We start from the raw sequence: 18,295 nt of genomic DNA, 5'->3' as shown, positions 1-18,295 counted from the left end.
CAGGAATACAAACATCTGAAGTTATTTAGAAAATCTGGACTCTTCTAGAAAATGAGGTCAAATGAATGTGATAGTCTATAGCATTAAAGCACCCACTGTACAACATTTCAAACCACTGGTGTGGGCTTTTTTTCAAGTAGCAAAAGTATTAGCATGCTGCTTTCTAATGGGGCATGACTTGGAGTGACCCAAACACTGTCACCTCACTGTCCCTTCTTTCCTGGATCTGTCCCTTGTTCTGGTCTCTTACTCTACCTTCCTTTCTTTTCTTACTGTCCACTTCTTTTGTTTTCATGGTTTCTCTGCTGCTCACATTTCTCTCTGTTTCTGTTCCCTTTCCCCCCCACACTAAGGGCTCAGTCTTGCGTTACAGGCACTGCCGCAAAGAAGCAGAATATCTTCAAGAGCTCTCTCCGTGCAGGACAAGTTGGTTACGGCTCACCTCTTCAGGTCATGTGGCCTGCTCTCCACTGCATGCACAGCCAACTCCACTGGCTACTGTAAAGGGAGAACAGAATGCTGGCCATGCTTTCTTCCTGACAGCTTTGGGGTGTCCTTTGCCAAATAAAAGCAGCCAATGTTCTCAAGGGATCACCAGTATGGACAGTACTTGGCAGCTATGAGGGAATGTGAGACTCCTCTCCCTCTGTGCACCCATTAACAGCTGAGCCCAAATGTACCTTGAGCCACATAATCTTCTCAACCAACACAGTAACACTTAGGGTATGTCTACACTACGGGATTATTCCGATTTTACATAAACCAGTTTTATAAAACAGATTGTATAAAGTCGAGTGCACGCGGCCACACTAAGTACATTAATTCGGTGGTGTGTGTCCATGGTCCGAGGCTAGTGTCGATTTCCGGAGTGTTGCACTGTGGGTAGCTATTTCGTAGCTATCCCATAGTTCCCGCAGTCTCCCCTGCCCCTTAGAATTCTGGGTTGAGAGCCCAGTGGCTGATGGGGCAAAAATCATTGTCACGGGTGGTTCTGGGTAAATGTCGCCAGTCATTCCTTCCTCCGGGAAAGCAACTGCAGACAATCATTTCGCGCCCTTCTTCCCTGGATTGTCCTGGCAGACACCATAGCATGGCAACCATGGAGCCCGTTCAGCATTTTTTTTTTTTTTTTTTTTTTTACAGTCACCGTATGTGTACTGGATGCCATGGACAGAGGCGACACTCCAGCGCTACATAGCAGCATTCATTTGCTTTTGCATGATAGTAGAGACGGTTATCAGTCGTTCTGTACCGTCTGCTGCCGGTGTAAATTGGCAATCAGATGACAGTTATCTGTCCTTCTGTACTGTCTGCTGCTATCCTGGGTGCCCCTGGCTGAGATTGGCTGGGGGCGCAAAGGCAAAACTGGGAATGACTCCCCAAGTCAATCCCTCCTTTATGGTTTCTAAAAATAGAGTCAGTCCTGCCTAGAATACAGGGCAAGTGTACTAGAGAACCAGTGTATCAGAGAGCACAGCTGCTCCGTGTCAAATCCCGCAGAAATGATGAGCTACATGCCATTCACAGGGGATGCCTCTGCAACAACCTCACCCATTGTTTCCCTCCTCCTCCAACCTTCCTGGGTACCGTGACAGTATCCCTCCCATTTGTGTCATGAAGTTATAAAGAATGCAGGAATAAGAAACAGTGACTTGTTAGTGAGATAAAATGAGGGGGAGGTAGCCTCCCAGTGCTGTGACAGTCCAGGCAGGACATTAAGCGGTGTGGGGGAGAGGAGCCCAGCATGCCGCTGCTATGACAGTCCAGGCAGGACAGAATCTTTTCTTTACACAGGAAAGGGAGGGGGCTGATGGAGCTCAGCCCCCAGTTGCTATGATGAGGAGAGTTACCAGCCGTTCTGTACCATCTACTGGGAATGACCGAGAATCATTCCTATTTTCACCCAGGCGTCCCTGGCCGACCTCACCTGAAGTCAGCCAGGAGCACTCACGGGTTGATAACAAGGACAGCTACCAGTCCTACTGCACCGTCTGCCACCGGGCAGGGGAGAGGAGTGGATACTTCTCTTCACTGCTGCAGCATCGCGTCTACCAGCAGCATTCAGTAGACATAGGGTGACATTGAAAGAAGTCAAGAAACGATTTCTTTCCCTTTTCTTTCACGTAGGGGGTGAGAGTAAATTGACGAGCTATTCCCTGAACCACGCCGGACAATGTGTTTGAACCTACAGGCACTGGGAGCTCAGCCAAGAATGCAAATACTTTTTGGAGACTGCTGGGGACTGTGGGATAGCTGGAGTCCTCAGTACCCCCTCCCTTCCTCCCTGAGCGTCCATTTGAGTCTCTGGCTTCCCGTTACGCTTGTCACACAGCACTGTGTACACTGTAGATTTTTTTTTCAAACGCTTTGGCATTTCATCTTCTGTAACGGAGCTTTGATAGAACAGATTTGTTTCCCCGTACAGTGATCAGATCCAGTATCTCCCGTACGGTCTATGCTGGAGCTCTTTTTGGATTTGGGACTGCATTGCCACCCACGCTGATCAGAGCTCCACGCTGGGCAAACAGGAAATGAAAATCAAAATTTCATGGGGCTTTTCCTGTTTACCTGGCCACTGCATCCGAGTTGAGATTGCTGTCCAGAGCGGTCACAGTGGTGCACTGTGGGATACCACCTGGAGGCCAATACCGTCGATTTCCGGCCACAGTAACCCTAATCTGATATGGTAATGCCGATTTTAGCGCTACTCCTCTCTTCGGGAGGAGTACAGAAACCAATTTAAGGATCCCTTTATATCGCTATAAAGGGCCTCGTAGTGTGGACAGGTACAGCATTAATTCGGTTTAACGCTGCTAAAATCGGTTTAAACGCGTAGTGTTAGACTCACACAGTCACACCAGATAGCACTGAACAGGGTAAACCTTTCTCCTCCAACGAGGGAGCACTAACCAATGTGCTGAGTTGTTGTGACCAGAAACTCCATTTGGGCCAACTATCAGTAACATCAGAAAGTGAATGGGGTACACAGAGCATGCATGCTAACAGAATAGGCCTCTCTGTCACTCTCTTCCTGCACACCAATGTTCATTACTACTTTCCAAATGCATGGAAGATGAAAGGACCATCTAATTCCCTTCATTATCTGTAAAACAAGATTTCAAGTAAAAGTTTAAATTCTGAAGGATGGCAGTGAAGTTTGGATACTTCAGTAATCATTGGCAACATCCAGCTCTATATCACAGATGAGGAACAAAAGAGTCAAGCAACTAGCCTGAGGGCACAGTGTGACTAAACTGAAGATCCACTAAGCACTTTGTATGTTACACCGACCTGCCCCCTACAGTGCATACTAATCTTTATGGATACAGAATAGAATTTCCTTAAATAGCGTATGCCAGTGGGTCTCAAACTTTTATACTGGTGACCCCTTTCAAATAACAAGCCTCTGAGTGCGACTCCCCTTATAAATTTAAATCACTTTTTTATATATTTAACACCATTATAAATGCTGGAGGCAAAGCAGGGCTGGGGTGGAGGTTGACAGCTCACGACCCCCCATGTTATGACCTTGTGACCCCCTGAGGGGTCCTGACCCCCAGTTTGAGAACCTCTGGTGTATGCAGTGTTGTTGTAGCCATGTTGGTCCCAGGACATTAGAGACACAAAGTGGATGAGGTAATATCTTTTAACAGACTAACTTCTGTTGATGAGAGAGACAAGAGAGACCAACAGAAGCGGATCCAATAAAAATTATCTCACCACCTTATTTTAAATAGTGATATTTATATATTATGCATTTTGTCAAAAATAACTGCATTATACTTTTTCAGCTAGGGATCTACAATTCCTTTTTCACTTTTTAATGCCATCTTTAAGAAATGTACTATCACTCTGTGGACTCTTGTAATGCACAAGGAAGGTTAATGGGAGGTACAGCTCGCTGGAGCACAACTTTCCTTATTTATAAACAGCAGATTCCATTGAAAACAGAGATCCAAAGGCATTGAAATGGTTCAGATGTTAACTTCTCTTCACTGAGAACTCTAATAAACCATTGACATAAGAAAGCTGTCTTGTATCTTTACGGACAACATTATGTTTGCTTATTAGTCAATGGACTAGATTCTCTGGTGCTCTTTACCGTGTGTAGTTATTTATATGCATAATAACTGTAAACTACTAAATCAGAAAAGTAACAATTTGCATCTTTTTTACCCTTGTGGAACTGACTATACAAGGTGAAGCCCAACTGAGCAACTGACCAAAGGTTTGTACAGTGCTTTGGAGATGCAAAACTACATATGTGGCTCAGCAATACTATTATATTTGATGCATTCTTACTCCATTTTGAGGCATTTGCTTGGTGTCGGGTGTTATCAAATAATTAAATTACACCCCAAGAAGGTGTAAGATGATAAAGGCGCATAATGTAATTTGGGGTCAGAATTAACAAGATTAAAAAGGGTATTGAGACAGAGAGAGTTATAAATGAGGATTGTTTACATTACAAGTACAATACACATATCACAACATATAAAATACCATACTGCTTCCCTGTGAGCTATTCAGTTCACACTGTGTTCCCAAGGGAGGCAGGGCAGAGTAAGGTCCCTAGTCACCATTTATATGTCATCTTATTGACAACATTTTATTTAAAAAAAATGAAGTTACACAATGGTAGAGAGAGATGATTAATTTTCTTATTGTTGAAAGGAAACAGGAACAGTACCTGCTTCCAGCTGGAAGAGAGCACTGTGACTAACGTGGCATTTAGGTGGATTTCACATAAAATTGTGGTTCCATGAGACTACTGAAAAGGTATTCCTGAGAGAAGCTCTGCTGTAACAGTATTTTATAATTATGCTGCATTGTATAAAGAAAAGAGGAAAGATGGTCATTTCAAATTATCATTACAGCTTCAAGATATCCCCTTCTGCACTGTGTGCTACACCTATCAATCAACTCTATTCTTCTATTCTAATTAAACCATTTTCTGGGTCAAGTTCAACACTGCCATGATGTGCACAACTCCTCCGACGTTAAAGATATTGCCCCTGCTTATGTTTGTAGTGAATTTGTTCCCCTGAAATTACCTGGATATTTTGAGCAGGGTTGAAAACCCCAAATCCAGGCCTGAGGTAAAAATGAAATGGAAGGAGGCTGACAAAATAAGTTCAAATTGAGTAGCAGCATTGAAGTTTCCTGAACATGCCTGAAAAACTCATTTTGAGAATTAAATAATTTATTACGAAGACCACTGGAAGGTATTCGGAGTCTTTTTTGAAGGTTCTGCATAACTTTTGTTCTATATTCTCAATATCCCTTATAGCAGGGGTCGGCAACCTTTCAGAAGTGGTGTGCCAAGTCTTCATTTATTCACTCTAATTTAAGGTTTTGCGTGCCAGTAATGCATTTTAATGTTTTTAGAAGGTCTCTCTCTATAAGTCTATAATATATAACTAAAGTATTGTTGTATATAAAGTAAATAAAGTTTTAAAAATATTTAAGAAACTTCATTTAAAATTAAATTAAAATGCAGAGCCCCCCGAATCAGTGGCCAAGACCTGGGCAGTGTAAGTGCCACTGAAAATCAGCTCATGTGCCACCTTCGGCACACGTGCCATAGGTTGCCTACCCCTGCCTTATAGATTTCTGTTATATTATTATAATTATCATTTGCTGACTCACCTTAGCTCTTTAAACTTTGTTATTATACTGGTGGAACAGATCAGCTCTAGACATTTTCGAAACAGGAACCGAATCTCTCCCCATCTTTTCCTCTCCCAACACTACTGCTACTGACTACAGAACCAACACATTCACGTGACATGTTTCACTCTAATTTCACAACTGAAATGATAATTAGACACACAGACAGATATATAAAGTCAGCTTTTCCCCCTTCAAAGATAGAGTATTTTCTACCACAGACCACAGGCCAGTTTGAGTTCTTTATAATTTAGGTCAGACAGATCATTTCCACATTATTACAGGGATGAGTTTTGATGTGGAACATGACATTCTCGTCTTCCTGCCCTTGTTCAGAGCCAAGTGAAGTTCTGAGCATTGAAAGAGTAACAAATGAGCCCAGAGTGCTGTCACAGAGCACCAAGATTAGGGCATCTTAAACAACATTTATAATATTAGAGAAGCATATGTCATTGCAGCACACTGGTGGGCACCTCATGTTTTGTTTTACATTACCCAAACACTTACAAACACCATTGTGAAGTTGCTATTCCATAAAAATCTACCCATTCTCTTTTAAATCTTCTATTTTAGGAGTTAACATAACTTGTCATAGGATTCACAATATTTAATTAGGAGTAGGCAGAAAAATAAGATAAGATGCTGTTATTGCACTCCATTTGCTAAGAATACAGGTACAGGAAACCATCTGGTAGACTAGCTAAGTGCTTTTGCCTACAAATGCTGATTTATTAGTAAATTAAACAAAAATCTCATATGAAAACTGGGGAGAAAGGCAAGTAGGTTAGAATTAATAATAGAAGTTTCTTTGAAAAGTAATGTTTTTTTTTCTAAAAGAGGTGGAGTGTTGCAGGGTTGGGATTTTGTTAATAAATTTCACCACCCAAGATGCAGGACTATATAAATAAATGCAGCTAACAAAAGTAGGGTACAGACTACGCCTGATGAAAATGGTAGGGGGGAGATTCTTGTCACCCACAAACACTAAGGAGAGATTTGAATTATGGTTAGTGTCTGAACTAAAAATAGCAGAAAAATAGAAGGACAGATCAGAACTATACCACTACTTTCAGGGACACAATCTGGTGAAACTCAACCTATGAGAAGATTTCCAACGGCACAAAGGGTGGTCAGGGAAAATCTCTAATTGAACATCAGTGGAAACTGGGTGCCTTTGGAAATCTCCCTCCTAGTTTTTTTCTGAATAAACAGCATCCTCAATCAGTATGACTCTAGTGACGATTAGGATATGGTTGGACACAAACCATAGGCAGAATGTGTGTGGCACTGAAGGGATCTAGCATATTAGTGCTAGACAGTGCTCCATAAATATCTTAAATTTAACAGAAAGACACCAGATATTTTTATATCCAATAATCCAGGTTTAGCAATTACATCCCTTGAGTTTCAGAGTAATTAGTGAAGAAGGACTGTGCTTAGACCTAGCAGACATAATGAAAGGGGGTCTTTCACATTCTTTTACGTATGTCATTGGCTGGAATCTGGTCCAGGATGATAGTGAACATAAGGGCTTGGCTACACTGGAGAGTTGCAGCGCTGGTGATGGGGTTACAGCGCTGCAACTCACTCTGTGTCCACACTTGCAAAGCACGGCCAGCGCTGCAACTCCCTGGCTGCAGCGCTGGCTGTACACCTGGTCTGCTTGGGGTGTAGCGATTCCAGCTCCGGTGATGCAGCGCTGCTCATCAAGTGTGGCCTCCAAAAGCGCTGTTATTGGCCTCCAGGGTATTAGGAGGTATCCCAGCATACCTTTTCAGCCACTCTGCTCATCGTTTCGCACTCCATTGCCCTGGGCTCAGGTGACCCGCCCTTTAAATGCCCCGGGAATTTTAAAAATCCCCTTCCTGTTTGCTCAGCCAGGTGTGGAGTGCAATCAATCAATCAATCACTGACCATGCCTCCACGCCCCAAACGAGCCCCAGCATGGAACACTTGCGAGCTGCAGGACCTCATCAGTGTTTGGGGTGAGGAAGCTGTGTAGTCACAGCTGCGCTCCAGCAGTAGAAATTATGATACCTATGGCCAGATATCAAAGTCCATGCTAGAAAGGGGCCATGAACGGGACGCGTTGCAGTGCAGGGTTAAAGTAAAGGAGCTGCGCAGTGCCTATTGCAAAGCCCGTGAGGGAAACGCCGCTCAGGAGCTGCCCCCACGACCTGCCGTTTTTACAAGGAGCTGGATGCCATACTTGGGTGTGACTCCACTGCCAATCCGAGGAGCACGATGGAGAGTTCAGAGCAGGGAGAAGAGGGGGAGGGTGTAGAGGAAACCGAGAGTGAGGCTACTGGGGTGGAGGGAGACACCCTGGAGCCCCAGGAGGCATGCAGCCAGGAGCTCTTCTCAAGCCAGGAGGAAGCTAGCCAGTCACAGCAGCTGGAACTTGTTGGTGAAGAAGAAGCAGAGGAGCAGGTTCCTGGTAAGCAGCTTTTATTTTAAGGATGGAAATGTTTTGGGAGGGGGGGTTATGGCTGCATGCATGCATGCCTACATGTGGAATAGCCCATTGATTTGGTCTATCACGTCTTGGTAATCGGCCTTGGTAATCTCTTCAAAAGTTTCAGCCAGAGCATGGGCAATGCGCTTGCACAAGTTTATAGCGAGAGCCACCGTGGTCCTTGTCCCAGTCAGGCTAACGCGTCCGCACCACTGTGCCATGAGCGGTGAGGGGACCATTGCTGCACATAGGCAAGCTGCATAGGGACCAGGGCGGAATCCACATTGCTGTAGAAGACCCACCCGCTCTTCCCAGGTAACCCGCAGCAGCGATATATCTGGCAGTAGAAAATCCTGTGGAAAATGTAGGGACAGTGCTCAGTGCACTTTCCCCCCAGCTGCTCTCTGCTTTCCCCAATGCACAGAAACCCCAGTGAGCCCTGACTTAAGCAGCTACCCTTCCCAGGTGAGTCGCGGCAGAAACATTGATTCGAGGAGTAACTGCTGTGGCAATTGTGGGGGTGGTGTTCAGTGCACTTTCCCCCCAACTGCTCTCTGCTTTCCCCAATGCACAGAAATCCCAGTGAGCCTTGACTCAAGCAGCTCCCCTTCCCAGGTGAGTCGCGGCAGAAACACTCACCCCATTACTCATCATGTCTTCACTGCTGTGGCCTCTCTGTGCTATGTTTGCTATGTGTAAATGATGCTACAAATAGTCTACAAACTCCTTCACTGTGATTATAAACAATGCAGCCTCTGTAATAAATGTTTCTATTTCTGTTTTTTTTAAAGTGTCCTTGAATCCTCCGGCCCTATCACAGCCTGCTGAAAGACTACAGAATTTGAGGAGGAAACCAAGGAAAAGCAAAGAAGATTTGGTGAAATCAGTTATGAATCAGTATGCCTGAGAGAATAAGAGGCTATAGGACTGGAGGGAGAAAATGCATCAGTGGAGGCAAACACAAAGCAGGAGAAAGGAATTGGCTACCAAGAAAAGCACAAAGCAGCTGATAAGCCTCCTAGCGCGCCAAACGGACTGTATGCAGTCACTCGTAGCCATGCAGGCAGATCACTACCGTGCTAACACCCTCCCCCCCAAAGCTCTCTCCCTTGTGCCCCAGTGTTTGCTCAAAACCCCCTTCTCCAGCATCCTGGTTCTTACCACCACCAGCTGCCCCCAACACCTGTACGTTCACCTACCAGCCCTAAGAACTATGATCCTTACCCTATGCACTCAACCCCCATCACCATGCAGCATATTAATCCTGAAGTGCAGCAGGCATTGCACAGCAATCCAGGCAGGACATATTCAAACCTCTGAATGTACAGTTCAGCACCCTACCCCCCTGCCCTTTTATGTACTGTATTTTGAATAAATGATTTCTTGGCTTTGAAAACAGTCTTTATTATTGCAGAAAGTGAAACATACTGTACCCCAAGGGAAAAACAGGCACTGCAAATCATTGTAACCACTGCACTTCACTCCCGTGCAAGGCACCAAACAATACTGTTGGTTTTCAGCCTCAAATTGCTCCCTTAAGGCATCCCTAATCCTTGAAGCCCTGTGCTGGGCCTCTCTAGTAGCCCTGCTCTCTGGCTGTGCAAATTCAGCCTCCAGGCATTGAACCTCAGAGGTCCATTCCTCACTGAATGTTTCACTCTTCCCTTCACAAATATTATGGAGGGTACAGCACGCGGATATAACCGCAGGGATGCTGCTTTCCCCCAAGTCTAGCTTCGCATAAAGACATCTCCAGCGCCCTTTTAAACGGCCAAAAGCACACTCCACAGTCATTCTGCACCGGCTCAGCCTGTAGTTGAACCGGTCCTTGCTCCTGTCAAGCTTCCCTGTATATGGTTTCATGAGCCATGGCATTAACAGCTAAGCGGGGTCTCCAAGGATCACAATGGGCATTTCAACGTCCCCTACTGTGATCTTGCGGTCTGGGAAAAAAGTCCAGGCCTGCAACTTCCTGAACAGGGCACTTTTCCGAAAGATGCGTGCATCATGCACCTTTCCAGGCCAGCCTGTGTAAATGTCAGTGAAATGCCCACGGTGATCCACAAGAGCTTGGAGAACCACAGAGAAATACCCCTTCCGATTAATGTACTAGGATGCAAGGTGGGGTGGTGCCAGAATAGGAATATGCGTCCCATCTATCGCCCCTCCACAGTTAGGGAAACCCATTTGTGCAAAGCCATCCACAATGTCTTGCACGTTCCCCAGAGTCACGGTTCTTCTTAGCAGGATGCGATTAATGGCCCTGCAAACTTGCATCAACACTATTCCAACGGTAGACTTTCCCACTCCAAACTGGTTCGCGACCGATCGGTAGCTGTCTGGAGTTGCCATCTTCCAGATTGCAATAGCCACTCACTTCTCCACTGACAGGGCAGCTCTCAATCTCGTGTCCTTGCGCAACAGGGTTGGGGCGAGCTCAGCACACAGTCCCATGAAAGTGGCTTTTCTCATCTGAAAGTTCTGCAGCCACTGCTCGTCATCCCAGACTTGCAGGACGATGTGATCCCACCACTCAGTGCTTGTTTCCTGAGCCCAAAGGCGGCGTTCCATGGTGCTGAGCACGTCCGTTATTGCCACAAGCAAATTTATTGTCACGCGCGTCAGGCGAATCGATATCATCATCGGACTCCTCACTGTCACTTTGGAGCTGAAGGAATAGTTCAACTGCCAAACGTGATGTGCTGGCGACATTCATCAGCAAAGTCCTCAGCAGCTCGGGCTCCATTTCTAACAGAAATCGCGCTGCAGACTCACAATGGTGCCAAACTGCTGGGATGTGTAGCGATGCACCACAGGGCGTTGGGACAGGAAGCGGAATGACCCGCACCCTTCCGTCCCCTTCCCACAACCCACAGCACCAAAATGGGACGAGGTGCTCTGTGCGATAGCTGCCCACAATGCACCGCACCCAACATCACTGCAAATGCTGCAAATGTGGCCACACTGCAGCGCTGGTAGCTGTCAGTGTGTCCACACTGCAGCGCTTTCCCTACACAGCTGTACGAAGACAGCTGTAACTCCCAGTGCTGTACAAATGTAAGTGTAGCCATACCCTAAGTAATTTCTTTCTAAAGGCTCTTCAGTGGCCAACATGAGATGAGTTGCTGGTCTCAGCCCAAGTTTTAGTGGACATATGAGGTCTGTATTTTGCTACCCATGCTAATATATGAATAAATGATTAATAGTGATAATAAACACAATGATGTGCATATCTGTCACTTCACTATAAGGTAATTCCTTGATATACCAGTTCAATTTCTGCTCCTATGTGCCCATATACAGTTTATTTCAGTAAGCCCTGGTCTACACTATGGGGTTAGGTCGATTTTATAATGAATGCTTCTACACCAGTGTTTCTCAAACTGGGGTCACCACTTGTGTAGTGAAAGCCCTGGTGGGCCAGGCTGGTTTGTTTACCTGCCCCGTCCGCAGGTCTGGCTGATCACAGCTCCCACTGGCCACGGTTCGCTGTTTCAGGCCAATGGGAGCTACAGGAAGCAGTGGCCAGTATGTCCCTTGGCCCACGCTGCTTCCAGCAACCCCCATTGGCCCAGAGCAGCGAACCACGGCCAGTGGGAGCCGCAATCAGCCAGACCCGAGGACAGAACAGGTAAACAAACTGGCCCGGCCTGCCAGGTGCTTACCCTACACTAGTGGTGACCTCAGTTTGAGAAACCACTGGTCTACACAACCAACCCAGTTCTGTTGGCCTAAAGGGCTCTTAACATCGATTTCTGTACTCCTTCCCGGAGACGGGAGTAGTGCTAAAATCGACCTTGTTGGGTCCAATTTGGATTAGTGCAGATGCAATTCGACGTTATTGGCCTCCAGGAACTATCTCAGAGTGCTCCAATGTGACCACTCTAGACAGCACTTTCAACTCCGATGCACTAGCTGGGTACACAGGAAAAGCCCTGGGAAATTTTGAATTTCATTTCCTGTTTGGTCAGCATGGCGAGCTCAGCAGCACAAGTGACCATGCAGTTCTCCCAGAATCACAAATGAGCTGAAGCATGGAGCAAACTGGATCTGACTGCTGTATGGGGAGAAGAATCTGTGCAGGCAGAACTCCGAGCAAAAAGAAGAAATGCTAGTATATATGCCAAAATCACACAGGGCATGATGGACAGAGGCTACAGCGGGGACACACAGCAGTGCCGCGTGAAAGTTAAGGAGCTCAGGCAAGCCTACCAAAAGACAAAGGAGGCAAATGGTCGCTTCGGGTCAGAGCCCCATACATGCTGCTTCTATGATCAGCTGCATGGAATTCTGCGGGGGGGGGGGGGGACCCTACCACTATCCTACCACTGTCCGTGGACACTTGCATGGGGGGGAGTCTCATGCAACAGGGAGGAGGATTTTGTGGATGAGGAGGAGGAGAATGCGCAGCAGGTAAGCAGTGAATCCATTCTCCCCGGCAGCCAGGACCTTTTCATCACCCTGGAGCCAATACCCTCCCAAGGCAGGATCCCTGACCCTGAAGGTGGAGAAGGCACCTCTGGTGAGTGCACATTTGTAACTAAAATACAGGGTTTAAAAGCAATAGTGTTTAATGTTTGATTTGCCCTGAAGCCTTGAGATGCATTCATGGCCAGTACAGCTACTGGAAAAGTCTGTTAATGTGTCTGGGGATGGAGCGGGAATCCTCCAGGGAGATCTCCATGAAGCTCTCCTGGAGGTACTCTAAAAACCTTTGCAGAAGGTTTCTGAGAGGGCTGCCTTATTTCGTCCTCCATGGTAGGACGCTTTACCACGCCAAGCCAGTAGCAAGTAGTCTGGAATCATTGCAGCACAAAGCATGGCAGGGAATGGTCCTGGATTTTGGTTGCATTCAAGCAACATTTGGTCTGTATCTTTCTGTGTTGGCCTCAGGAGAGTGATATCATTCATGGCCACCTGGTTGAAATAGGGAAATTTTTGTAAGTGAACAGTAACAACGACCTCGGACATGCTGGGCTGTTTGTGCTTGGCTAAAACGGATCATCCCTGAGAATAGCCATGCGACGGGGGCAGGGGTGAAGGGATCATCCCAGAGAATAGCCACGTGGTGGGGTGGGGGGGAGATGTGTGCTGCACATCCACCTAAAAACTGCAGCCCCTCCTTTTAATGGCAAACTCAACTGGCATTGCTTGCGATGGGAAAGGAGGGCACTGCAATTTGAAACTATTCCCACATGTTATGAAGGTGTTAGAAGCCAACCCCGCATACACTTTGGCTTACCATGGCTGCCTGGAAACTGAATTCTGTTGCCCAGACGTGTGTGATGTGTCACCATACCGGCAGGCGCTCAATATAAAAGGCAAAATGCAACCTTGTACCTAAAGCACATGTGCTGTCTGCTATGAATTGCTTGATTCACTGTGAAACAATCTCCCTTTTGTTCTCAGAAATGTATCATCTTAAATTTTACTCTCCCTTTTTATCCCCCCACAGGTGCAAATGTTTCTATGCTCACCCTATCAACTCCGTCCCTGAGGTTATTGCAGATTAGAAGGTGAAAAAAAAGCATTCGTGATGACGTTTTCCGAGCTCATGCAGTCCTCCCGCACTGACAGGGCACAGCTGAATGAATGGAGGCAGTCAGTGGCAGAGTCTAGGAAAGCATTAATTGAGAGCCATGAGAAGAGGCAGGATCTGATGCTGTGGCTAATGGGGGAGCTGCTCAGGCATCTGGTGGAGCCGCAGGAAAGCCAACAAGAGCACAGACTGCCGCTGCATAAACCGTATAACTGCCTACCCTCCTCCCTAAGTTCCATATCCTCTTCACCCAGATGCCCAAGAACGCAGGGAGGCGGGGCGGCTCTGGGCACCCAGCCACTCCACTCCAGAGGATGGCCAAAGCACCAGAAGGCTGTCATTCAAACAGTATCGATTTGTAGTGTGGCTGCAATAAGCAATGAGACCTTGTCCTTCCCTCCTCCCCTACCCAGGTTACCTTGTCAGTTATCTCACTTTTTTTTAATTAATAAAGACAGAATGCATGGTTTCAAAACAATAGTGACTTTATTTCCTTTGCCAGCTGTGATCGAAGTGGGGAAGGTGGCTGGCTTACAGGGAATTAAAATCAACAAAGGGGGCGGGTTTGGATCAAGGAGAAACACACACAACTGTTACACTGTAGCCTGGCCAGTCATGAAACTGGTTTTCAAAACCTCTCTGATGCGCAGCACACCTAGCTGTGCTCTTCTAATCACCCTGGTGTCTGGCTGCTTAAAATCGGCTACCAGGCAATTTGCCTCAACCTCTCACCCCGCCATAAACATCTCCCCCTCACTCTCATAGATATTATGGACCACACAGCAAGCAGCAATAACAATGGGAATACTGGTTGTGCTGAGGTCTAACCTAGTCAGCAAACAGCATCAGCAAGCTTTTAAACATCCAAAGGCACATTCTGCCACCATTCTGCACTTGCTCAGCCTATAGTTGAACTGCTCCTTACTACTGTCCAGGCTGCCCGTGTATGGCTTCATGAGCCGTGGGAGCAAGGGGTAGGCTGGGTCTCCAAGGATAACTATTGGCATTTCAACATCCCCCACAGTAATTTTCTGGTCTGGGAAGTAAGTCCCTTCTTGCAGCTGTTCAAACAGCCCAGAGTTCCTAAAGATGCGAGTGACATGCACCTTTCCTGGCCGTCCCACGTTGATGTCGGTGAAACGTCCCCTGTGATCCACTAGTGCTTGCAGCACCATTCAGAAGTACCCCTTTTGGTTTACGTACTGGTTAGCAAGGTGGTCTGCTGCCAAGATAGGGATATGTGTTCCGTCTATCACCCCACCACAGTTAGGGAACCCCACTGCAGCAAAGCCATCCACTATGACCTGCACATTTCCCAGAGTCACTACCCTTAATAGCAGAACATCAGTGATTGCATTGGCTACTTGAATCACAACAGTCCCCACAGTAGATTTGCGCTCTCCAAAATGATTCCTGACTGACCGGTAGCAATCAGGTGTTGTAAGCTTTCACAGGGCTATCACTACTCGCTTCTTAACTGTCAGGGAAGCTCTCATCTTGGTATTCCTGCACTTCAAGGTGGGGGAAAGCAACTCATAGAGTTCCAGGAAAGTGGCCTTATGTCTGCGAAAGTTTTGCAGCTACTAGGAATCATCCCCTACTGCAACACTATGCGGTCCCACCAGTCTGTGTTTGTTTGCGGGGCCGAGAATCGGTGTTCCACTGTATCAACCAGCCCCAGTGCCACCATGATATTCCAATTGCCACATCCCGTGCTTTCAGGAATGTCTGTGTCCATGTCCTCCTCACAATTGTCCTCGTGCTGATGTCTCTTAGCCAGGCTCTGCAAATATTGCAGTATAATGTGTGAGGTGTTTACAATGTTCACAACAGCAGCAGTGAGCTGAGCAGGCTTCATGCTTGCCATGCTATGGTGTCTGCCCGGGTAACCCAGGAAAAAAAGGTGTGAAATGATTGTCTGTAGTTGCTTTCATGGAGGGAGGAAGGAAGGGGAGACTGACAACATGTACTCAAAACCATCCGCGACAATGTTTTTGCTCCATCATTGGGAGCTTAACTCAGAATTCCAATGGGGAGCAGAGACTGCGGGAACTGTGAGTTAGCTACCCACACGATGCTAGCCATGGTACTGAGGATGCACTCCGCCGGCTTAATGCGCTTAGTGGCGACATACACAGTCGACTATATAAAATCAATTTCTAAAGATAGACTTCTATAAAATCGATCTAATTTCATAGTGTAGACATATCCTAAGAATCATATGAGGGCACCAAAGGGCAGCATTTAGCTCACTTCCATACTTGTGGCCACAAAGTTAGTGTCCATCCTATCCACATATTTTTAATGAAAGGTCAGAAACAGTCTCCTTGCAAAAATAATTATAAAAAATATGACAACAGAATTGAGTAACTGATTAATACATGAATGGATTGCATGATTTACTGGTCAAATCACCCATTATTCCTATTTCTTTACTTATCTACTGCACAGCATCCTTGTATCTGAGCACCTTACAAATTCTAAAATAAATACACTGAATAATCTTTTCACAAATCTGACACAAAAAACCTCCATGATCAGAGACTGAAAGGGAATACTATCAGTGAATGGCAACCTAACTCCAGATGGCTTGAATGGATGCTATGGCATGGCTAATACTAAGGGCATTCATTTGACTTGCACTGTTATTGAATCAAAACAATACTGCAGGGTACTTGTTTTTTCCAGAAAAAACACCTAAATATCTCTCTCTCTCTCTCTCTCTCTCACACACACACACACACACACACACACACACACACACACACACACACACACACACACACATACACACACACACACACTTACTTCCAGCTGTGGAAACCATCTGGGATATTGCAGCTAATTCTTCAACATTGCTTCAACCAATCTGTTTCGCTGACATCATTTTTGGCAGAAAATGTATGGATTTTTTGTCTTAAAATACATATGCAAAATATTTTTAATGGTAAAGGACATTACACACAAATACCCCCTTCTGCACAGAGACAAGAACAGATATCACTGAGTCCAAGTTTGAAGCACCATTTGATCTTCCCCTTCCCATCCCTACCACCACCACTCTGGCTATGGATAATATTTCTCTCTGCTTTCAGTCAGATTAAACAAGAGCACTGTTTCTCAAACTGGGGTCACTGCTTGTGTAGGGAAAGCCCCTGGTGGGCCGGGCCAGTTTGTTTACCTGCCTCGTCTGCAGGTCCAGCCGAGCGTGGCTCCCACTGGCCGCGGTTTGCTGCTTCAGGCCAATGAGAGCTGCTGGAAGTGGCATGGGCCGAGGGACTTACTGGCTGCCGCTTCCAGCAGCCCCACTGGCCTGCAGCAACGAACCGTGGCCAGCGGGAGCTGCGATTGGCCGGACTTGTGGACGGGGCACGTAAACAAACTGGTCTGGCCCACCAGGGGCTTTCCCTACACAAGCGGTGACCCCAGTTTGAGAAACACTGAACAAGAGCCATAACATACCAGAAAAGCACTTGTGTTTCAACCCCCCCCCCTTCTCCCCATAAATCCAGGCTGAGTCCTTTGGCTCAATCTGCAGCTAGTTGCAGACTTCCTGTCCCCCCTGCATATGTGTCAGTACAATCAGCAGTTCTTTCCTGAAAGTAATTGCTACTCCCTCGTGTGCGTTGCTCCCATTTCCTCATGCTTACTCTTCAAAATCACCTACTTTTCCACTGTCTAATATCCGCAAGTAATTTGGGAGTCTTGCTAGAAGAATCAAACATAGCCTGCTGGGAGTGTGGCATTTTATAAATAAGTGATTCAGAGGGAGAATAGGGCAATTATAAGTTAGCTCTGGAGCTGGCTTTAGATCTTCAGATGCATGGAGTTGATTAGATAGGGGAATTTTTACAAGGATTTTTTTCACTAACATCAATTGACTCCAAAGAAAAGATACCAGTGCAAACACAGAATCATCTTGTTACATTGAGAGGAACAGCATTGACTGAGGCACAGAAACCTGGAGGCCTGAAACCCTGCCTTTGTGTTAGGTACATCAGTACTAGGGCAGTATCAGCAGCAGACAAACAGCTTTTTTAAAAGGAAGAACAAAAGACTCATTCGTAAGGCCTATTTACATAGGTCTTTTCTGAGGGAATGGTTCTGAAGGGTTGGGGGATTTATGTCTGGTGAGTTATATTACTATTAGTTTGTATTTAATTGAGTTATTTATGTGATATTATTACAGCTTTGTATACAAAGCTTGGCACAACTCCAATAGGTCAAAATGTCAATGGTCCTGTTCTACACAATTTTGTATGCTAATAATATGGAATTGTATTGTTTTAGACTTCTGTAGTGAGTTTCCATCACCATTTCTGATAACCGTGACTTTGGTCCTTTGGAGACAAGCCACAGGCTTCACAAGGGATTTTACTGCCTTGTTTCATGTCTTTTCAACTCTTTTCAGATGTGCCAGGCTGGTTTTTTTTAAAACAACATTCAGGGAATTCTCACATTGATGTTCATCCCAAGGGAAGGGGCATCTCTGTTTTTCTACATGATGGAAATCGTTTAGGTTTTTGTGGCTTGGGTCTCCTTCAAGTTTTAGAAAGATGATTATAGCTGAACTGGAGCCCAAACTGCAGTGTAATCATCAGTGAAATAATGATTCTTCATTTATGTCCATT

The 18,295-nt window shown here is 45.9% G+C and overlaps 1 protein-coding gene across 11 annotated transcripts in view; it reads right to left on the bottom strand.

Annotated features, from left to right (window-relative positions):
- The window catches only part of FHOD3 (formin homology 2 domain containing 3), a 657,808-nt gene that overhangs the window by 62,771 nt on the left and 576,742 nt on the right, over positions 1-18,295 (bottom strand). The gene's annotated exons all lie outside the window — the stretch shown is intronic.

The sequence above is a fragment of the Gopherus flavomarginatus genome, chromosome 2, assembly GCF_025201925.1.
Source record: "Gopherus flavomarginatus isolate rGopFla2 chromosome 2, rGopFla2.mat.asm, whole genome shotgun sequence".
NCBI classification, from domain to species: Eukaryota; Metazoa; Chordata; order Testudines; family Testudinidae; genus Gopherus; species Gopherus flavomarginatus.
The sequence above is the reverse complement of the archived record's forward strand: the minus strand, read 5'-3'. Positions and strand labels throughout refer to the sequence as shown.